Source organism: Odocoileus virginianus, chromosome 10, assembly GCF_023699985.2.
Source record: "Odocoileus virginianus isolate 20LAN1187 ecotype Illinois chromosome 10, Ovbor_1.2, whole genome shotgun sequence".
Classification (NCBI taxonomy): Eukaryota; Metazoa; Chordata; class Mammalia; order Artiodactyla; family Cervidae; genus Odocoileus; species Odocoileus virginianus.
The window spans coordinates 39998672-40023623 of record NC_069683.1 but is presented as its reverse complement, the minus strand read 5'-3'; the positions used below and the strand labels follow the sequence as shown (position 1 = coordinate 40023623).

Here is a 24952-nt window from a genome sequence, read left to right as displayed (position 1 = left end):
CAAATAAACAAAAAATGATTATCATTCTCTTTATGAAAATATGTTGTATTCTTAACTGAACAGTTTGCTTTTTTTGAGGTTTGTGGAATCTTTTTCACTTCTTAATATGTATAGGTTTTTCCTTCCAAATTCTGCCACTGTAAATTTTCCTTTTTCTATTAGTTTAAATTCTTTAGGTTTGAGTATCTCACTTACCTTTTAGTGTGCTTAGGGGTTTTCTAATTTGCCATCAAGGGTTATTTCATGTTATTCTGGCTTTCTAGGATAATCTGATCTGTAATTCAACAGTGAATCATCACTGGTCATTAGACAGTTGACAGAGTGCCTGGATAAGCCATGAGAGAAATTCTAGCATATAAACTTCAGTGACAGTGGACACTGGCTGGACTACCAGGATCCTTATTTTTCTAGGATAATGGAGTATATATTTCTGTGTTTACTGCAGAAACTTATGAGGCATGAATAGAATTGTAATAAATAAATTCTATTGTGGTTAATTATTAAATTAAAACTATGAGAAACAGTTAAGGGAAGATTGTCATCTCTCCGTTACAGTGACCCCTTACTATACCTATAACCCATATCTCACATTGGAATCTATGAATTATTTGCCTCAAGGTTTTTTAATCCATGCTATAATTTTATGATTTCTCTGAAGATATTTTAGAAATCAGCTTTCTTCTCTTTTGCTCAAGAGGAAAATGAAATAGCTGGAACTCATGGAATGTGAAGTATTTTGAATTTGGTGGTATACAGAGGACACTATTATTTTGAGAATTAAGTCAACCAAATTATCTTAAACAGCTTCCAATTCAAAACTTCCATTTCTTAAGAGGAAAGCAAGGAAGTCAGATCCAGGAGTGTACTTAAAAATCACAGGTTAGACAAATACCTTAGGTCTGACTAAAGTCATGAATGGGCATGTGAATACTAAATTTCCTTGGGGGAAAATGGAGTGTGGTCAGTCAACACTGTGGAGCACAGGAACAGGAGAATATTGGTTATTGAAGCAGCTGAGTCACCCTTAAGTGATCAAGCAGAGATACCCAAGAATAAAAGTTAGGAGCATAAAACACATAAAGCCAAGCATCCAAGCACATATAGGCTAGATAACAGGAGCGAAGTGTGAGCTCTGCTAAAAATGAAAGTCAGGGCGTAAAGACTCAGAAGGCCTAGGTAGTAGATGGTGTCTCAGCTCTGATAGGAGGAGATAAGAAGTAGGTCACCACAAATGGTGCTGAGAAGACAATGTTATGATCTCTAATCCTAGTGCAGAGATTGTCCAGTCCTAGCCATCTACTTAGTACAGTTAGACACCAGTATTTATGGCTAGATAAAAGGAAAGGTTTTTCTAGATCACACTAAATCTTTCTTGCTGCTCAATACAACAGTTACTGGCCATATATAGCTTTTTAATACATTAAAGTTAACAAAGATGAAAATGCAGTTCCTCAGCCACACAAGCCACATTTCACATGCTTATTACCATGTGTAGCTGGACACATGTAGCTACCGTGTGTAGCTGGCTACCATATTGGACAGGAAAAATGTAGAACATTTCCATTTTCATGAAAAGTTTTATTGGACAATGTTGTTCTGTATTATAACAGTCATGAAAGCCTTAGCCTTTTGCAGAGTCCTAATGTTGTGAAAATGCAGTATCTATGCATTTCTGTAACAAGACCTTTCTGTGACATTGTACCTTAAAGAAGACGAAAGATAATATTGTCAAATTTAGTGGGGGTTCTGAAAACAAGATTTTGATGGAATAATTCTATTATATGAAGTTAGTTTTGAAATTGGGATTAATAATTTTCTTTTTACTGATTTGTATACTATTGGCGATAAATACATAGATTTTTTTTTTCTACTGAAGAAGATCTATTACAATCTTGTTGGAATGGATCATAACTTACCAATATATGCAAACTGCTGAAATGATATTAAAATTTATTTTCCCACATGCATGCTGTGTGTTTGTTGAAGCATATAAGCTTTTGTGAATTACTTGAAATTTCTCATCTCCACTGATGGACTGATGGGAAAGTAGATCCTTCTATCTTTGTTTCATCAAGCTGTCAACAAGTAGGCTTCCTGTTTTGAGTTCTATTTTTTCATTGTATTTAACATACATCTTTCTATATGTGCATTTTTATTGTATTTGTACAGATTTTGTGTGTTTAACTCTGCATCAGAGAAAGGCAAAAACACACACAGGAAAATATGGGAAGAGGGATAAGGAGATTAGACATACTAAGGAAAATGATTTGACTAAAATAAAATTTGAATTTTTTTTCTCTTCATAGTAAATTCAGCTCTCAGAGAAAGAGAGAGCTTGCATTTACGTCAGTATCTAATTTTTTCCCTAATATACTAAACCCAAGGCCCTGAATGTCACCACCACTACGTTTTGTGTCTTATTCTCCATGCGTGCTAAGTAGCTTCAGTTGCGTCTGACTCTTTGTGACCCTGTGAACTGTAGCTTTCCAGGCTCCTTTGTCTGTGGGATTCTCCAGGCAAGAATATTGGAGTGGGTTGCCATGCCCTCCTCTAGAGGATCTTCCCAACTTAGTGATGGGAAGATCTCTTATGTCTCCTGCGTTGTCAGGTGAGTTCATCACCACTAGTGCCACGGAAGGAATATTCAAATCCCCTTGTTCGGAGGTACTGCTTTTTGATTCTGTTGTGTTGGTTTTTGAACAGACCTAGTTGTTGATATGGAACCAAAATACATGTGGTAGACATAGCTTGTTGAGTCTACACTGGCTCAAAATTAAATAGGTAGTTCACAGAAGAGGATGCCTGAATAACAGGGAAATGCAAATTAATGCAACAATAAGATATCATTTCACATCCATCTGACTGGCAAAAATTAGGAGCTGGAATTCTCATAAAATACTTGTGGCAGTATAAGTTATATAGCTACTACTCTGAGAATGGTTTAACTATATTTGGCAAAGTTGATGATGTACATACTCTGTGAACTAGCAGTCCAACTTTTATATTTATATCCTAAAGTTAGGGTTAGGGTTAGAGTTAGGGTATAAAGAAAGTTTGGCACCAAATAATTGATGCCTTTGAACTGTGGTGTTGGAGAAGATTCTTGAGAGTCCCTTGGACAGCAAGGAGATCCAACCAGTCCATCCTAAAGGAGATCAGTCCTGAGTGTTCATTGGAAGGACTGATGTTGAAGCTGAAATGCCAATACTTGGGGCACTTGATGTGAAGAACTGACTCGTTTCAAAAGACCCTGATGCTGGGAAAGATTGAAGGCAGGAGGAGAAGGGGACGACAAAGGATGAGATGGTTGGATGGCATCACCGACTCTATAGACATGAGTTTGAGTAAGTTCCAGGAGCTGGTGGTGGACAGGGAAACCTGGCATGCTGCAGTCCATGGGATCGCAAAGAGTCAGACATGACTGAGCGACTGAACTGCACTGAAAGAAACTCTTGTGTATATGCAGGAATGTTCACTTTAGAATTGTTTATAATAGCAATCAAAATAAATAAGAAGTCAAAATAAACAAAAGCTCTATATATATCAACATGCATGAGTTTGAAAACATATTAAATGAAAAAGACAAAATTATGTATCTAGTATATATGATACAATTTATATAACTGAAAACATTTAAAAAAATATTTTCTTATAACTCATATGTAGTAATAGTGTAAAAACAAGTATTGAAATGATAAACACTAAATTTAGTATAAAAAATATTTTTTAAAAAGCAGGCTCTTTCTCAGGGGCACAAGAGATAAACAGGTAATCCTTCAGTGTTAGAGGCATTAGCTTTTCTCAGGCTATTGATAGTGCTTGCTCTTTGCTTTACCAACAAAAACTTTACAATTGCTTAAACCTCCTTTATTTATCATGTAACTCTCAGCCTCTTCTTGACTTTCTGTCACCATGAGTGAGTGATATCAGTTATCTGAGTCTAAAGACAGTCAATTGGGAGAGGTTCTTTTTACAAAAACAAAACTTCCCTTATTAATGTGGCATTTTATATAGCACCTTGGGGACACCTTGTAAATCTCAACCCTATTTTCACTTATTTATATTTTTATTAATTTCACTCATTTGTTAAATATTTTGAGAAGCTTTTACACAGTAAGTACTTGGAATACATAGATGACTAAGAAATGGTCCCTACCCATAAGGAGTTCATGGTCTATAATAACATACATAGATAATTATAACAAATACTCTTTAGCTCATCTCATGATTTAGAGAATACTAAAGAGGAATTTCTTAACATATTATTTAAGCTTTTTCCCATTCAGAGTAAAGAAAAAGATTATCTCTGAAAGAAAGAAATCATTTGTATTTATAGATTGGTGTTGTATTTTCTCTAGTATCTCAAATGCATGACAAATAGGGTTAATATTTATATTTCTAGCCAAGACCTCTGTTTTGAGCGCCAAATTTGTATATCCAATTTTCTACTATTTTTTACTTTGACCCTTTAATGTAATATGTCTAAAATAGTACTCCTGGTATTCTTTCCTAGATCCACTGCACCTAAATTCTCTTCCATCTCAGTAAATGGCAACTCTATCCTTCTAGGTGCTCAGGTCACAAACCTTGAACTCAACCTTGATTCCTCACTGTCAGACGTCTGTTCCATTTGTTGCTCTCTATGCCTTCTAAATTTGCTCTGTCCTCTGAGAGCCCAATTCATGGACTGCATGAATGAGTTCCTCTTTGACTTCCAGTTGGGTTTGACCAACAAGAGGGACTGAGGAGAGCTGAAGGAGAATAAGGTTGATGTCCTCTTCCTGTCCCCAGCACTTCCCTTGCTGGATTGCTGTAGGTTGGTGTCACCTTTTCATTATCCTCTCCATTGTACTCCATTTTCCATCTTCCAGGAACCATTCTCTCCCGTGACCCTTCAGGCCTAGGTATAATAACAGCTTCATCCTGTCATTAACTCCTGGAAAACCACTACCTCATGTTGTTTTCCTTAAATTTTGCCCCATACCTTTGTTAAATGGTTTATTTAACTCTCCTCAAGTTATCTGTTTTAAATGTGTCACTGCCATTACTCTGCTGCAATCCACCAAACTTTCTTGCTGAAAGTGAAAGTGTTAGTCACTCAGTCGTGTCTGACTCTTTGTGATCCCATAGACTGTAGCCTGCCAGGCTCCTCCATGTCCATGGAATTCTCCAGGCAAGAATACTGAAGTGGGTGTCTATTCCCTTCTCCAGGAGATCCTCCTGAACCAGAGATCAAACCCAGATCTTCTGCATTGCAGGCAGATTCTTTACTGTCTGAGCCACCAGGGAAGACCTTATTTTCTCCCTCATTTCCATAGCGTCTAGCTGCCATATAGAATCGAGGCTGATTCTTTAAAAACATGTGAAACATCACTCCTTTTGCTTGAAAACCCTGTTAGATCTCCATATTAATTTGAGTAAGGCTTAAGTTGCTGTGATGGTCCAAAAGACCCTACAAGATAGATGCAATCTTCTCTTTGTCTGATTTCATCTCCTCTTACTCTCCTAAAGGAAAGCTTTCCGCTACTCAGAACATTTCTGGCACCAAAAATGTGAGTTTTCCACACCCAACAGTTCTCCAGTTCTCTGTGGACACCAATTGGGTATCCTACAATTTAATTTAATTCTGACACTAACTACCCAGAGTTAGTATAGACCTCCCAAGGATTAAGGTCTTAATCCCACAAGACTGCCCCCCTCCCTTGCTTCAGACACTAATTGTAAGTCATAGGTCATCCTCAGTTTAGCTACGCTTCTGTCCAAATTGGCTGCAGATTAGCTCTTCAGATTTAACTGTTTGCTATAATGGCTCAGAGAATTCAGGGAAACACTACCTACCATAAATGGTTTATTACAAAGGATACAAATGAACATCCAAATGGAGAGGTACACTGACAGTGTCTAGAAGGTCCCAAGCACAGGAGCTTCTGTCCCAGTGAAGTTTGGGGTACTCTAGCTTCCTGGCACAGAATACATTCAACAACCCTGATGTTCTTGGATCATGTTCACTTACGGTTTTTATGGAGGTTCAATTGCATAATCATGGCTGCTGTTGAGTAACTTAATCTTGAGCTTCACTGCCCTCCCTGGAGCTTTGGACTGGACTGAAAGTTCTAACTCTAATCACGTGGTTGGTTCCTCTGGCAACCAATTGCCTTAAAGCTATCTTATTTAAAACTGGAAGCTCTTCTACCTACTTAGCTTATTTTTTTCTATAGCATTTACTACATTTTAAAATGTTTTTCATTTTGTTGCTTCTTTTATTTGTCATGTGGGTTTCACAACTAGAAGATAGTTGTGTGTGGGTTCACTGACCCAAGGTAAATAATCTATATTTATTGGATGAGTGACGAATGAATATAGTAAACTAGAAAGGTGTACAAAAAGCCTGTGAGTGTTACAGAAGGCTGTTTGGAGAAGTTGCTTTTGTTCTTCTGGCTCCTCACCCTGGCTTCACTCTACCAGTGTGCTATTGCACCTGAAAAGGAGTGCTAGTTAGTTTATGCCTCAAGACCACAAGATCTGTCTGTTCACTTATGCCCATAGGCAGGTCTAAATTTTGAAACTCAGATACAAAACGTTCCTCTTTTCTGGGAGTAAATTCAAATATTTCTTGAAAATAAAATACTTAATAAATATATTTTATGAAGAGATGTTTGAACAATAGAATAACACCTATTTTGAGATTTTTTTTTTATTGAAGTATAGTTGATTTACAATATTGTGTTAGTTTCTGGTGTACTGCAAAGTGATTTCAGATTCTTTTCACTTATAAGGTATTATAAAATATTGTGTACAGTTCCCTGTACTATACAGTAGGTTCATTTTATATATAGTAGTCTGTATACATTAATCCCAAATTCTTAATTTATTCCTTTCCCCTTTAGTAACCACAGATTTTTTTTTTCTTTGTCTGTGGGTCTATTTCTATTTTGCATATAAGTTCATTTCTATCTTTTTTTTGTTGTTTTTTTAGATTCCACATATATGCAATATCATATGATATTTGTCTTTCCCTGTTCGGTTTACTTCACTTAGTATGATAATCTCTAGGTCCTAGAAGAGAAGAAAGTTCCTTTTTTGACTAAACACTGGAAATAGAAGGCTCAGATAGACAAGAGCATAGATAGTTTTCTTTCTATTGAAAGAAACAGTACTTGTAGAATGTGTTTTGCTTTCTAGTATGATTATCTTTGAATTGTATATTATTCATATAATCTATATTGGCTATATTTTAAAGGTCAGATTTATAATAAATGGATTTGCAAGACCAAAAACTTTTTTGTACAAGATAATTTTTTTCATTAGCAGAAGGACTTCCCTTGTGGCTCAGCTGGTAAAGAATCTGCCTGCAATGCAGGAGACCAGGGTTCGATCCCTGGGTTGGGAAGATCTCCTGGAGAAGGGAAAGGCTACCCACTCCAGTATTCTGGCCTGGAAAATTCCATGGACTGTATAGTCCATGTGGTCACAAAGAGTTGGATACAACTAGGTGACTTTCCCCTTCATTAACAGAAAGAGAAACTAAGTGATAGAGATTATTTAATTTTTTTTTGTTTTGGTAAATAGCAATTTAACTGAGGGAAGTTGTCAGCAGATCTGCTAGAGAGCAATTTTATTATACCATATATACAAGATTTTTCTGCTTTTTCCTCAAACATTCTTCACACTAGAAAGCCTTATTTAAGACACTAAAATTTAAATCAGATATAAATTTAAGTTAATGTTAAACAGTTGTGCCCAACTGTTTGTAACCCTATGGACCATAGCCTGCCAGGCTCCTCTGTCCATGGGATTCTCCAGGCAAGAATATTAGAGTGGGTTGCCATTTCCTTCTCCAGGGGATCTTCCCAACTCAGGGATTGAACCTTGCATCTCTTATGTCTCCTGCACTGGTAGGCAGGTTCTGGGAACCACCTGGGAAGCCCAAAGGGTTGGTGTTCCCACACCGGGAGTTGAAGCTGGGCCTTGTGGGTGAAAACCAGGAACTACAAAGAATCCTAGAAGGTGCTTTATTTTTTAATTAATGTTTCACAGAAATTTTTAAAAAGGGACAACTTCTATAATATCAGAAATAATAGATAGACAAGATAAGAATTTTACTATGTCTTGACCATTGATATATACGTTTTTCTTACAGTCTAATTGAATCTGTTCAAACCCTTGTAATTTACCCTAGGTTTGTCACTGGATTTTGAAAGAAACACCAGTTATTTTCTGGACAAAGAATGCATTTATTGAGCTTTTTTTTTTTTAACCTTTGTTCAGTTATTTATTTTTTGCAATGACTTTATTAAGGTATAATTCAGATACCATAAATTTCATCCATTTAAGGAGTACAAGTCAATGATGTTTTAGTATACAGTTTTTCACAGAGTTGTATGCCTATCACCACAGTTAATTTTAGAATATTTTCATCACTGACAAAGAAATCCCCTACCCTTTAGCAGCCACCCTCCATTTATTCACAAATTCCCTAATCCTAAGCAACCACTAATATACTTTCTGTCTTTGTAGATTCCCTATTCTGGACATTTTGTATAAATGAAGTTATATCTGTTTTTTTGTGACAGGCTTTTTTCACTTAATACAATGTCTTCAAGGTTCATTAGTGCTACAACATGTATTAATACTTCATTCTTCTTTATTACTGAAAAATATTCCACTGGGGCTTCCCTGCTGGCTCAGATGGATTTTACGGATATATTTCACATTTTATTCATCCATTCATCAATTGATGGACATGGATTGTTTCCATTTTTTTTTTTTTTTTTGCTATTTTGAATAATACTGCAATGAGCATTGTACAATTTTGGTTTGGATATCTGTTTTTCTTCTTCTTGAGTATGTGCAGAGTGGATCTTCTGGGTCATATAATAACTCTATGTTTAACCTTTGAGGAAATGACAGATGACAAACTATTTTCCAAAGCAGCTGCACCATTTTGCATTCTTAAGTAAAGTGTATAGTGTTCTAATTTCTCCATATCATCACTCTTTCATTAGCAACATTGAATAGCATATTTTAAACAATATTCATTCCAATCCCAAAGAAAAGCAATGCCAAAGAATGCTCAAACTGCCGCACAATTGCACTTATCTCACACGCTAGTAAAGTAATGCTCAAAATTCTCCAAGCCAGGCTTCAGCAATACATGAACCGAGAACTTCCAGATGTTCAAGCTGGTTTTAGAAAAGGCAGAGGAACCAGAGATCAAATTGCCAACATTTGCTGGATCATCAAAAAAGCCAGAGAGTTCCAGAAAAACATCTATTTCTGCTTTATTGACTATGCCAAAGCCTTTAACTGTGTGGATCACAATAAACTGTGGAAAATTCTGAAAGAGATGGGAATACCAGACCACCTGACCTGCCTCTTGAGAAATCTGTATGAAGGTCAGGAAGCAACAGTTAGAACTGAATGTGAAACAACAGACTGGTTCCAAATAGGAAAAGGAGTACATCAAGGCTGTATATTGTCACCCTGTGTATTTAATTTATATGCAGGGTACATCATGAGAAACGCTGGGCTGGAGGAAGCACAAGCTGGAATCAAGATTGCCGGGAGAAATACCAATAACTTCAGGTATGCAGATGACAGCACCCTTATGGCAGAAAGTAAAGAAGAACTAAAGAGCCTCTTGATGAAAGTGAAAGAGGAGAGTGAAAAAGTTGTCTTCAAGCTCAACATTCAGAAAACTAAGATCATGGCATCTGGTCCCATCACTTCATGGCAAGTAGATAGGGAAACAGTGGCTGACTTTTTTTTTAGGCTCCAAAATCACTGCAGATGGTGACTGTAGCCATGAAATTAAAAGATGCTTACTCCTTGGAAGGAAAGTTATGACCAACCTAGACATCATATTAAAAAGCAGAGACATTAATTACTTTGCCAACAAAGGTTTGTCTCATCGAGGCTATTGTTTTTCCAGTAGTCATGTATGGATGTGAGAGTTGGACTATAAAGAAAGCTGAGTGTGAAGAATTGATGCTTTTGAACTGTGGTGTTGGAGAAGACTCTTGAGAGTCCCTTGGACTATAAGGAGATCCAACCAGTCCATCCTAAAGGAGATTAGTCCTGAGTGTTCATTGGAAGGACTGATGTTGAAGCTGAAACTCCAATACTTGGGCCACCTGATACGAAGAACTGACTCATTTGTAAAGACTCTGATGCTGGGAAAGATTGAAGGCAGGAGGAGAAGGGGATGACAGAGGACGAGATGGTTGGATGGCATCACTGACTCAATGGAGATGAGTTTGAGTAAACTCCAGCATTTGGTGATGGAGAGGAAGACCTGGTGTGCTGTGGTCCATGGGGTTGCAAAGAATCAGACATAACTGAGCGACTGAACTGAACTAAAACAATATTTGACAACAATTCTGTTAGATAGGGCCTTTGGAAGCATACTATGAACAAAGCTAGTGAAGGTGTTGAAATTCCAGCTGAACTATTTAAAAATCCTAAAAAATGATGCTATTAAAATGCTGTACTCGATATGTCAGCAAATTTGGAAAACTCAGCAGTGGCCACAGAACTGGAAAAGATCAGTTTTCATTCCAATCCCAAAGAAAGGCAATGCCAAAGAATGTTCAAACTGCTGTACAGTTGTGCTCATTTCACATGCTAGCAAGGTGATGCTCAAAATCCTTCAAGCAAGGCTTCAACAGTATGGGAACTGAGAACTTCCAGATTTACAAGCTGGATTCAGAAAAGTCAGAGGAACCGGATGTCAAATTGCCAACACCTGTTGGATCATACAAAAATGAAGCGAGTTCCAGAAAAGCATCTATTTCTGCTTCATTGACTACAGTAAAGCCTTTGACTTGTGGAAAATTGTGGAACAAACTGTGGAAAATTCTTAAAGAGATGGAAATATCAGACCACGTTACCTGTCTCCTGTGAAACATATATACAGGTCAAGAAGCAACAGTTAGAACCGGACAAGGAACAACAGATTGGTTCCAAATTGGGAAAGGAGTACATCAAGGCTGTATATTGTCATCCTGCTTATTTAACTTATATGCAGAGTGCATCATATGCAATGCCAGGCTGGATGAATCACAAACTGGAATCAAGATTGCAGGGAGAAATATCAATAATCTCAAATATGCAGATGACACCACCCTTATGTCAAGACAGTGAAGAGTAATTAAAGAGCCTCTTGATGAAGGTGAAAAAGGAAGTGAAAAATCTGGCTTAAAACTCAATATTAAAAAAAAAAACACCAAACTCAATATTCAAGCAACTAAGATCATGACATCTGGTCTCATCACTCATGGCAAATAGATGGAGGAAAAGTGCAAACAGTGACAGATTTCATTTTCCTGAGCTCCAAAATCACTGCAGACAGTGACCACAGCCGTGACATTAAAAGACACTTGCTCCTTGGAAGAAAAACTATGACAAACCTAGACAGCATATTAAAAAGCAGAGATATCACTTTGTTGGCAAAGGTCCATATAGCCAAAGCTATGGTTTTTCCAGTAATCATGTACAGATGTGAGAGTTGGACCATAAAGAAGACTGAGTGCCAAAAAATTAATGCTTTTGAATTGTGGTGCTGGGGAAGACTCTTGGACAGCAAGGAGATCAAACCAACCAATCCTAAAGGAAATCAACCCTGAATATTCATCAGAAGGACTGATGGTGAAACTGAAGCTCTAATACTTTGGCCACCTAATGGGAAGAGCCAACTAATTGGAAAAGACCCTGAGGCTGGGAAAGATTGAAGGCTAGAAGAGAAGGAGGCAGTGGTGAATGAGATGGTTGGATGGCATCACAGACTCAATGGACATGTGTTTGAGCAAACTCTGGGAGACTGTGAAGGACAGGGAAGCCTGGCATGATATGTTCATGGGATTGCAAAGAGACACGACTTAGTGACTGAGCAACAATAACACCTGCTAGATATTATAGATTTTATTTTATATATGGAGAAACAAAAGCTTAGAGAAAACATAAATAATTGTTGCAAAACCATAAAGCTTGAAAGTATTAGAGTTAGTTTTCAAACTCAGTTTTATTTAAGCACCTTTTATTCATTCTAAGTTTCTATTTATTATTTCCAGAAATATGTTAGAGAATCACTTACTTTTAGCACATATTTGAGTGTCTCACCATGTTTAGGAATTGGGGAAATAGTTCAGTTTGTTTATAGACTAGTGAGATTGGTGGCACAGAATTGCAAGCAGAGAGGTCAACAAATTTAAAGTCTCTTTTAATACTCTTAAAAATTAATTAGAACCCCAAAGAGCTTTTGTTTATTGATATGTTTAGTATTAGAAATTAAAACCAAAAAAATTTTAAAATATTATTTATTGCTTCTTTGAAAATAACAGTAACCTTAACCATCGTTAAAATAAGTAAAATGTTTTTTAAAAAATAACTATAATGTCTAAAAATAATTTAGTGAGAATAGTGGTATTATTTTACTCTTCTACAAATTTCTTTAATGTCAGGCTTTATGGAAGACAGATGAATTCTCACGTCTGCTTCTGCATTTAGTCTGTTGCAGTATATTGTTTTGGCTGAAGTATGGGAAGTATCACACATATATGTATTTAGAAAATGGAGTTCTTTAATAGTATTTTTCAGATATTTCTGAATGTTTTTTGTACTGTACCAAAGTTTACAAGTATTATAAAGGTTAATTGCAGTTTGGAATCTAATGCTTAATGAATTCTTCATATTTTAATATATTACATTAAAATTCATTGGTCTGACTTGCACTTTGAATGGAACTTTTACCAATGTATGATTTCATGACCTGTATTTGACATTTGGAAAATGTTGATTCATTGACTTATACAGAGTTTCCAAATATTGGCATATTTTATGATATAATATAGATAAATCTCATCCATTAATATCACTTTTATTAACTTGAAAGCACAGATATTACTATAGAAAACAAATACAGTTACTATCCTTGAAGTGAAAGTCTCAGTTTGTCTTATTTTTGAGAAAATGTCTCTTAAAAATCCAAGTTTGAATAATCATTCTGTACCTGTCAGTCAGTTCTTTCAAGTAAAAATGATATCCTATGGAAAAAGCAGTTATTTTCAATCTCAAAGAATCACATGAGTGTTTTTCCTCAAGGAAACCATTTTAACATGCAGCAGAAATACTTCATATGTACTTCCCATTTGGTTACACTATTTTATAAATGATACTCTTAAATTGAGATTTAGTAAAATTATTGTTTTTTACTTTCATTTAAAAATTTTAAAGTGAGACATTTAAAAAAAATTCATGGTTGCGAAGACTTAAGTGACCACTAATTTGTACAGTTCAGAATCACTGACACCAGCAATTTTACCCATCATTGTTTTTGTACCAATAGAGTAAATGTAAATACAGTGAAAAGCAAAAAAGATCATAGTAAATATATAAAAATAGTTTTATGCATATAATTTAGGTGCATGATTATGTTATATTCATACCCTGGTGTCCAAAATGCTTTTGGAAAGTATAAGTTGAATGTATAGAAATCAAGCAATAGATGTATAAGTAATGCTAGTGAAAGGAATAGGCATTCTCTTCCCAGAAATTTAGATGTTTACTTTTGTTTACTGTTTGATTGTTTTACAGTTTACACACAATTGTTTAAAACATTAATGTAGAAGGAGACTAGTTTCTTTAAATATCTTCTTACCTCAGACTCTATTCCCTTAACTTTAAATGACTATTAGTAGAAAAATTTTTTATAATGGAAAAAATAACTTATAAGTAGCCTATAAATAACTCACAAATAATTACTTAACCTTGAGCAAAAGACATTTTATTCTTAATAGTCCCAAGAATTGTATGACATCACTTATCAATGTATACTGTTGTATGATATCAGTATAGAGGTATCAATATATAAAGAATAACAACATCTGCAACTCCTAGACTATTTTAAAAATAAGATTTTTAAAGTAAAATAAGTTATGTAACTTCTTTTTTCCTTAATATGGATTTGTTTATCTCATTCTTAGATAAGTTTCTGTCTGTTTTACTCACTAATCTCCAGAAATTAGAACAGTACACAGAAGATCCACAGTAAATATTTGTTAAATGAATGAATCAGTTCTTTACATTATCTTGGACGTCTGCATAATATTCCTAGCTATTAATAAAGAATAATTTGTTTACCCATTCCTCTATCAATAAGCATTGGTTTATTTCTAGTTTCTCATTTTTAAAGTAATACTATGGTTTAAAAAAAAAAAGATGAGTGAAAAACTGTTTTAGGCAATGTGAATAGTATGGGTGATTCCAGAAACATGAGAAATTACTTTTCTTGGGAATTTCATGTTTTTAGAGAAAGAAGCATGTACATGTGTGTGCACATTTATAGTTGGGGTGGGTAGATGTTAAAGTTGGAAAGCAAATGTGAGAGATAAGGCTAGATAGACAAGCTAAGGAAAGATCATGAAAGGATATACAAACCATTTTTAAAAGTCTGGGCTTTAATAGAGGAGAGTCATTGAAGAGTTTAAGTGGGAGAGTGACATGATCCTATCTACCATGCATGAATTTTCAACTTTTAGGAAGTTAGAATAAAGTGACATCTTACAGTCAATGAAAGCATATGTGGTTTTCTAACATTAATAAATGTTTAGAATAAAATAAATCATCATATTTGTAAATCATATAACTTTTCTTTACTGTTAAATAGATTTTGAAGTGGATTCTGATATAGACATTTGATCATAACAGTAAATAACAGTGGTATGTGAAAGCACTTTTCCAAGTGCTTCACATTTATTAACTTGTATTAACTCATTTGGTCTGTACAACACCCTGCTAGTATTGCAATTTTATAAGAAATCAATAACATCAAAATTATAGCCCTAAGAAATGATAGAGCTAAAAATTTAAAATCTGGCTTCAGTGTCCATGCTCTTAAATACTTCACCATACTGCTTCCTCAATGTGAGTATTATTAAAATATACAAGCAAAACTCAGTGAACTTACAAATAAAGCTGTGATAAGTCAAAATTAAGTTTTATCTCCTCATTTACAGAATGATGTAATTTCAAGTTATGTATTCTGCTTTTATTCTGGTTAGAGGTTTTTTCTTTTGTAAACAGAAAGAAATAAAAATTTATTTTGTAGATTAGTGAATTTTCTGGCTAAGTTGACATTAATTACAATGTCACATATGGTAAAAAAAAAAAGATTATTTAAATTCAGTGAAGTTTACTCTCAAAATTAATTTAAAAAATAAAATAAAAATAAAAAGTTAATGCGGGGTTTTATATATATGTATATATATGTATGTATGTATAAAATGTTAGCCTAATGAGTATATATGCAATATGTTTATATTCTTCTTGATAACATAAATGATTATTCTCATGCTACCAACATATGAATGATATAACAGGTATAGACAAGATTGAATTATTTTTCTAAAATTTTAACATTTCAGAAATTCTACACTCAAGTAACATTTCTAGAATTATAACCCATTATTAGAAATGTCCTTACAGATTATGTAGCCCACTCTCATTTTACAGATGGGGAAATGGAGACCCAAAGAACTATTTATATGTGGTGAAAGTAAAACTAGAACCCAGGTCTTCTGATTTACATTCCAGTCTCTTTTCACTATACAACTTCAGAGACAATAAAAATTTTATATACTCTAATAGCTCTTATTAAAAACCTTGCAAACTATGAACATCATACTATTTGAATCTTATTTTTTTCTATTTCTGTCATTCTCTGTATACTAACAAACAACAAATCCTCACTAAATACTGTACACTTCTGTAATTTATCTGGCCTCAGCTTGAGCATTTTGTCTGTTAAATCTTTTTTAAAACTTTCTGCATTCCTGTTGTTTTACACTCCCAAAATGCCACTGATTTTTTTAAAATCACTTTTTGTTGTTGTTGTTATGACCGCTTGTTTCCTAAGGAACTTGGTATTCTTTACATGGCTCTTGTTCTTACTTAAAAGAAAATAGTATCTGCAGAACTACTCAGGCACTCAGATTTTCAAATACATGGCCCAGAGAAATGCAAAGTTTCCTGTGGTCCATAGTATTTGATCAGTGGTGGGCACTGAAGTCTTAAAGTTCATATATAACTGTTTTCTCTATAAAATATCCTGATTGCTATTTCTGAAAAAGCATCCTTTGAACTATGGTCAATCTCCCTAAACCAGCACATGTGAAAACTCACATACTGAGATTCCAGAGTGAAAGTCAGTATCATCGGACAAGTTGTGTTTCTTAAAGTATTTTCCTATCGATTGCTCCTGTCATTTGACTAGGATCTCATTGTTAGATTACATGATAGACTTGAGGAATTGAAAATATGCTAAAATAAGTAAAGAAATCAACGTTGCCTCTTCAGTGGATTGAGGAAAATAATTATTGAAATCAACTATCTTCTGAAAGAGATTTAGAGTGGATTACAGTCCTCTCTTTGTATCCATGGGGGTGGGCATGGGGGGAGGGGGATTCAATGCAGGGCTACCTCACCTTCCAAAGGTGCAGATTATCAAGTTCCTTACATAAAATAGATAATATTTGCATATCACCTGTGCATATTCTCCCATGCATATCCTCCCCTGTACTTTAAATCATCTCTAGATTACTTACAATATCTGATACAATGTAAGTAGTTGCAAATACAACATAATTGCTAGTGGGGAAAATTCAAGCTTTGCTTTCTGGAACTTTTGGAATTTTTTTTTCTGAATATTTTCTGTCCATAGTTGGTTGAATCCAAGGATGTAAAACCTGCAGATACTGTATTTCACTTGATTCTTGAGAGGTGGCATGTTATAGTGGAAGAAATTCAGATTTGAGGATGAGGGCCTCTAAGTTCTAGTCCTCGCTCTGCCACTGTCTAATTAATTGTCTGAAAACAGTTCACTTTCCCCTTCTGGCTTTCAGCTTCTTGAATCATAAAACTTAGGAGATGAATGATTTATTTGATTCTTTTAAAACAGTGATTTTCTGAATCTACAATTGTATACATGAATATACTTTAAAAAAGACATTTCACTTTATTTTTTAAAAGATAAAGTAAAATTTAGAAAAATCAACTTCAGATACCGATTAATGGTGTTAGAACCAGTGATGGAAAATAATTGGGGAAAAAGTGAGCTGGGTTGATGAGGAAAAATACAAGATTTTTTTTTGTTTCATAATGCTTCCTTTTCCCCATTAAAAAGCTCAGATATGAAATGAGCTTTGTAACAACTGTTTGTTTTATGTTCAAGTTGGGAAACATATTTGGAGCTATAACTACATATTCATACCCGATACACACACAAACACACAGCACAAACATACACATATACTCTCTCTCTTCTAGTTCTCCATCGTATGGGGTCAGTCTGGGGTTTCAACTGGGAAAAATAAGCACATTGTTACTTTGATGCTAATGAAAGCTGTGAAACTTCAAGGTGAGATAATTTGTTCTTAGAATATCAGTCTAGAAGGATCAACTGTTTTGAAGAGAAAAGGGAAATAGGTTTGAAATTAGGGTTTAAGTTCTGACTGTCTGACTTTAGGTAAATCTTGCGTCCTCTCTGTGTCTTTTCCTTCATTTGTGAATTGGTGCTGATGATAAAAATAGCTACCATACAAGGTGGTTTTAAGTTTCAACAATTCTAGCGTGTATGTGAAAATCTTTGTAGTACTTTTTGGGTTGTTTTGATTACTATTGTATCTGGCTTATTTTCATGCACAGATTAGCTGAAACATTGTTACCACTCAGATCTACTCACCCTACACAAGCTAAACATTTAAGAACTTAATAGACATTCTGACATAAGCTTTTAGGCTAACTAAAACTGTTTTTATAATAGATTTTTATCATTTCACTAACTCAAAGATGTTAAATGAGTAACCTGTTACTGAATACTTTTATGTATTTCTAACTTGATAGCGGTATCAACCTGGTAGAATTTATACTGTGATTTTTATTTTGTAATGATAATGAAATGAATGATAGAAATAAGATCACCTCGCCATTGTTGATGATTTCTGTCCTATATTTCTTGAGATGCCAGAGAAAAGTCTCCTTGGCTCTTTCCAAGTGTTGATTATTCAGTTCATTTGAACAAATGGAGGGAACAAAGGAGTTATATCGTCAACTCTTAATTACCTGTGTTCTCAGTTGCACAGATTATTCCAAACAGCAGCTATAATACTTTAAGTGTTTATATTTCACTCATGAATGGATTTAAGTGTTTACATTTGAATATAACCATAACTAATAATCTGGGAACTCACTTGTCAGTTGGTTTGTTGCAATGATAATTAAGACTTGAAAGTTTTTGCCTGAATCCAAGGTATATTTTATTACCTAGAATACTTTGGCCCCAAACTCTTAACTTGCGAATCTTCTTGGGAGAGTCTTTTTATTTCCTTCATCCCCTTGTCACACAGAAGGCTAATGCATGCTTGAGTCACTTTTGCGCCTTCTACTTTTTTTCTGCTCTGAGTTGGCTAATTCACTTTTTGTTTAAATAACGATGTTGGAAAACTAAATTTTTATGCAAATTTTAAGTTATTGTTTAAATGAATTTGGTTTTAAATTCACAGCAAATCTCTATTTAGCTGTATTGGATTGTAGTGGCATTTTAATCACTTGCTTTGGGATCTATGCAGTCTTGAAAAATTTTAATTAATGCTCACTTCAGTGTACTAGTCCCTTTTTAAAAGAAAAAAAGCGATTTCTACTGCATCTGATGTAGCTTTTGGAACTAATGTTGTTACAACATAACTCAGATATTCCTATAGAGTAGTGCCTGAAAAGTTCTAGGAATGACAGAACCCTTTTCCCCAAATCGTATTTAATAGATTTTCTTGTATCTTGATGTTTGCTTGATATCACAGTGCCTCTTTCACTTGGTTTAGATTCTTCAGTTTTTAAATTATAGCTTCGTCTTTAGTAATTAACTATATTTTATTAAATATAGTTTTTTATGGGATTGAGGGTTTCCCTGATAGCTCAGTTGGTAGAGAATCCATCTGCAGTGCAGGAGACCGTGGTTCGATTCCTGGGTCGGGAAGATCCACTGGAGAAGGGATAGGATACCCACTCCAGTATTTTGGGCTTCCCTTGTGGCTCAGCTGGTAAAGAATCCCCCTGCAATGAGGGAGAGAAAGCTGGGTTTGATCCCTGAGTTGGGAAAAGCCTCTGGAGAAGGGAAGGGTTACCCACTCCAGTATCCTGGAGAATTCCACGGACTGTATGGTCCATGCAGTCACAGACAGTCGGACATGACTGAGAGACTTTCACTTTCATGGGATTAAAGTAGGAGTTGTGTTTCATTTATAACCTTCAATTTCCCTTCCTTCCTTTTAAAAGGTATCCTTGGTATTGTCTGACTTGAACTGCCTATGTATAAGCTTTGAAATATAATTTAGGACTCAAAGCTTAGTTCTGGAGGTATAGGTTTTTTCCTTTTAATTTGGGAATTATTTATTTTGCAATATTAGTAAGAAATTGAGTAAATGATGTTGCTGTTAATTTCTTAGAAACTTAACTATAAACTCTCTGGAATAACTGTACGCATGTAGATTTTCTAATATTGTCTTATAGAACTCTTCTTGTGTAGTTTATTAAAAGGCCATTGATTTTATGATCTTTGTTGAATTGTATCTTACCAAGATTTCCAAAATCTTGGTTGAAATTTATACTTGTAAGTGGGAAAATTTTTGTTTTATTGTTTTCATGCTAGATTGGACTTTGCGATAATTTTCATTACTTCATTTGTATAACCCAAGGCTTTAGAATCTTCAAAATCACATTTAAGTTTTTCATTGGTTTATATGTTTGTAGTTTCAACATATGAAAGACACACTTGTACTTAACATCAAAATTAAAATTTTGTAATTTTATATTTCTGTAATAATATATTGTAAGTAGTAATATATTGCTGTGAGATTTAGATATTTTAATATTCTCATTTTTTAAATGAGTATTTTTGCATTGCTTAGTTAATTATTAAGTAAAATTATAAGGCTGTCTCTTCTAAAGTAGGGAAAAATTAAAATGACCTTTATTGGGAATTGCATTTCATGGAAAATGGATTATTTCTGTGAATCTTAAATTAAAAATTTCTCTTCAAAATACTTTGACAAATAAGGAGCATTTGTTCAAACTTTGTGAAACAAGATTATATTGTTAGGTTTATTCTAGATAATAGGTTTATTATAAGTTTCTGTATGTTTTGAATAGCATAGAACTGAGCCTGTTTATTCTATAGAATTATGACATTCAGATTTCAAGCTTACTAACAACATAAAATTCATATTATGGAATTTTTACAAAGTTTGCTTATATAACAACCTAGTCAAAAACTGACATTAAATGAGAATAATTTATGATTAGGGTATATATATGTTCTGGCTTACCTGGAATTATCCTGGTCTACACCTGTGTTCTTCATGTACTAATTAACAGTGCCTCCTCTCATTTAAGAAATGTGCTAATTGGGATGATGAATTATATGAATGTATTAACATAATAGAATTCCTTTTAATAAGTGTTTATTGAAGACCAACTATGTGTCTGGAACTGTTGTAGGTGCTGGGGAAATGCTAATAGTAAATAAAAAGAAATGACATATTGAGTAACTTAGAAAAGTTTATCTGTTGTTGTTATCAAAAAGTGACCAGGTAAATTGACTTTGTCATGAAATACAATGAAATCAAATATGTCATTGGTGCAGGATAATTGAATACTGCTAGAATCACAGTTTATTAAATATATTGAAAGGAACCTATTAAGATTTTTTTAAAGAAGTTAAAAGATACATTATAGGTTTATCAATACAATGATAAGAATATGTTTTTTTATAAAGTTAATAAGCACATAAAAATTTTTCAACTTTGTTTTAAACTCATAGGTATAAAAGAAAAACTTCAAATACAAAATGTATGGTGAGAAAGCTGAGTAAAGGGCATAGATTTTAAAACACTGAGAAACACTGATCTAGATGAATCTACAGTGACACAGTCAGGGTCATTCTTCCAACTTTTGAAATTGAGCCAATAATGGATTTTGTCATCTAAAGGATACTTTTAAAATACATCTTCCTAAAAGAGCTTTGGTGGCATAAGGATAGACAAATGATTTAGCCAATCAACTATAACTCCTGTGGCAATTCTTTGGGCAATTAGAAGTTAGACCCTGTTCGCTGATTTTATTGTTTTGACATATAATTCAATTTTATTGGAAGAAGGTGATGTTAGAAAGTGACCTAAGTGATGTTAGTGATGCTAGTAAATGATATAAATTCCTTTGAAATGTTTCCTGTGGAATTGCTCAGTCCATATAATTTATATAGTCCTTTTAGTCGATTCTGCCTTCTAAATTGTGGTTTGTGTTCATAGAACTGCTTGAAATCTTTTTCATATAATTCAAATTGAATTTCTAGGTGCAACATTTTCTGACTAGAACATTTTTAAACCTAACTATATATACTTAGTCCTCTTAGACATTAGGCTTCATTTACTATTCAGAAGAATTTGCCGTGTTGTGCTCAGTTGGCCCAGTCGTGTCTGACTCTTTACGACCCCATGAACTGTAACCTGCCTGGTTCCTCTGTTCTTGGGATTTTTCAGGCAAGAATACTGGAGTGGGTTGCCATGCCCTCCTCCAGGGGATCTTCCCAATCTGGGGATTGAACCCAAGTCTTCTGTGTCTCCTGCGTTGTGGGGCAGATTCTTTACTGTTGAGCTGCCAGGGAAGCCCCAAAAGAACTTAAACAATATTCAATTGTAATAGCTCTAAATATAAATTAGTTTACCTTTAAATACCACTGTTCTACCACTAAGATATTTAACTTTTAAATAATGCAGAAGGACTTCTTGAAGACTCTGTATGAAGTCGTTGTCTTTAACTGTTAATAGTTGTTGGGTTTTTTTCCTAAGAAACATTTGTGGTTTACTGGAAGGAGTCTGGGTTTGAAGATCAGACCATCCATCGTACAATCATGGCTCTATTCATTATAAGCTGTGTTATCGTGGGCATATTTTTAACCTTCTTCAGCCTCATTTTCCCAAGTTTGTTGAAACAGATAAGAATGCTAAGTACTAGCCCTAGTATATAGAAAGTATTTGGACTGTTGTATGTGCTCCAGAAATGTTTATTGAATCTGAATCTAGATTTCTTTAGTTGTTCAAATTTTATTATTTATCTTTACTTTGTATCGGATTTGATTTCTACTGCTTACATAACAGTGGGGAGAACCATTAAATTCAGTTAGTTACAATGGTTACCAAACTGAAAGCAACTCAGACTTGGATCAAATACTGCTGAAGTTCAGAGCAATTGCATCTGGTTTGTTAATTGCTCTGGCTGCCTATCTCCAACTATTCTGGGAACCACTGATTTAGAGTTGGTTATTAGGTTCATTTTAACTTTACTCAGCACAAAATAAATGATACGCACTGTCTGTGCTTTGTCACAGAGGAGCATGTGGCACAGACCCTGCCCTAGAGGAGCTAACAGAAGGCAGTAGCCACTGTGGTCTATCCTTTGCCCTTCCTCCCCCCAGTTTCCTCTACAGAGTTATGAGTGGCACTACGATTCTTATCTAATTTGCAGCAGAGCCTTTAAGCCTGGGTGAGGAGCCAAGAGAGTCCAGGAGGGAGGATGTCATTTGAGATCTATGTGTTTGCCCAGCCTGCTGCCACTGCAATTATCCTGGGACCACTAATGTTATAATCATCTTTTATAAGAAAAGACCTTTTTAAGTATCACTCCTAAATGCAACTATTGCAATTGTCTTTTGGTTGCTTTCTCAGACATTTGCCTTTTCAAAAAGTCGTGTCCAGCACTCCTGAGGTAATTTTTCAGTACTACTACATTGATTGTGGCATTCTATTTCTTATGAGGCTCAAATATTAATATAATTTCCCCTTTCTGCCTCAGGATCACAAATCTAGCTTTTGCCTTCATGTTAAAAAAAAAATTGAAGATCTTTATTTTTATTCATTTGACAATTGTAAAACTGAACACTTAAGAGTTCTATTAGAAACATGGTTTTTATAAACTTCTTTTAAAATCCCATTTATAACCTGTAATTATTGAATAAGGTGATCATAACTCTTTTAAAGCTTTGAAGCACTCTTTCTATGCATTTGTAAGAGAATGTCCCAGTGTGAGAATAGGACATCCTTTTGTGACTAAACTAATTTTGTTTATAGGTCAAACAAACATATGTTGACTTTTAGTTTAATTTTTAAGAGGCTTAGAAATGTTTTTTAAATTGTTTTCTTCATGTTCTACTTCAGCATGTTCAAAATCATCCTGTGATGAGAGACCTTGCCTCATTTCTGGACCCAGGTTTTAATTGTCTTTCTTTCTTTGACATTCCCTAATATTTATGTCTTGAATATTATCTGTTCTCATGGGAAACATTAGATAACCTTCAAAAAATCGTTCTGAACATGTTTTCATAATATGATGATGATAGCACCTATCATACACCGAAATCATTGTTAAAGTCAAAATTGAGAATGAAAAGAACATGCTATTTATGCAGCTGTATTCAAATATGACAGAACAAAGAAACAACAATTTTAGAATAAAAATTTCCATTTCCACTTTCTACACACTCACAGTCTGAGTTTGTGAAGGGTGAGATCTGTATTACTGGCCTGTTATCTGATCAGATACTCAGTATTGTAATTTGGGAAACTGTGAGCTATCTATTATTATGTAAAAAAACCAAATAGACAATCTCCCTTAGTTCAGTTTTGTGTTAATTTAAAAATTTAAGCACACCTTCCCATCAAGTCTTATTAGCACTGGCAACATCCAGGCCCACTTGAATGTTCTGATACCTATGAACAATACAGAAAAAACCGGTGGTCTGGACTGGGCTATGTGGATAGCTGATCAAGTAATTTGTGTCACGGATGTATTTCATTTTGCTAGACCTGGAATCAGGGGATTCTCAGAGGAGTCAAAAAGGGTACTAAAAGCCAGAGGACCAACCACATCATCCTCTGAAAAAAGCCAAAATTCCATGATTTGAGAGTCCAGGTTCACGTAGTAGGTCTGGTGGAGGGACACATAGAAATCCAGGTGAGGGGTATGGGATGGGAGGGGCTGGACCAGCACTAGGAGATTAGAGTTTGGAGGAAGTAAGATCAGAGGGAGAGAAAGAGAGTGAGTATGAGTGAGAGACTAAATTAATACTGAAAGAGGACCACAAACAATGGTAGACGTTTTGTGACTCAGACTCAAAGGTCAGTAGGGCTTTGTGTCTGTGGGTTGAGCCATCTTACAGGAAAAAAAATCATAGATACTTCCCTAGGTCAGTTCTCATTTTACTAAGGACCCCAGAAAACATTGCATTAAAACAAAATATTGTAAGGAGAATTTCAGCTCTCTGTCTGATGAGTGAAGTAGTTTTGAGAAGTTGGGTCATTTTTGAGTCCCATTTTCCATTTATCATCATTATTAAGAGGACACAAACTATGGCCAAACTGCCTGATTTTGAATCTCAGATATAAAGATTTAATAGCTTAAGACTTGGGCAAATTCCTTAATCTTTTATGCCTTAGTTTCTTCATCTTTGAAATGCAGAAAACAGTATGATCTACTGCACAGGATTGTTATGAAGAATAAATGAGTTAAGATATATCAGGCTCTTCATTGCATAAAGCAGTTGCTATGTTGTTGTTTTTGTTCAGTCACTCAGTTGTGTCTGACTCTTTGTGACCTCATGGACTGCAGCACGCCAGACTTCCCTGTTCTTCAAAATCTCCTGGAGCTTACTCAAACTCATTCCACTGAGTCAGTGATGCCATCCAACTATCTTGTCCTCTGTCGTCCCCTTCTTCTCCTGCCCTCAATTTTTCCCAGCATCAGGGTCTTTTCTAATGAGTTGGCTCTTCACATCAGGTGGCCAAAGTATTGGAGCTTCAGCTTTACCATCAGTTCTTCTAATGAATATTCAGGATTGATTTCTTCTAGGATT

General features: G+C 34.7%; 1 protein-coding gene across 22 annotated transcripts in view; it reads left to right on the top strand.

Moving 5' to 3' along the window:
* Positions 1-24952, top strand: part of SOX6 (SRY-box transcription factor 6) — a 765792-nt gene that overhangs the window by 514989 nt on the left and 225851 nt on the right. The gene's annotated exons all lie outside the window — the stretch shown is intronic.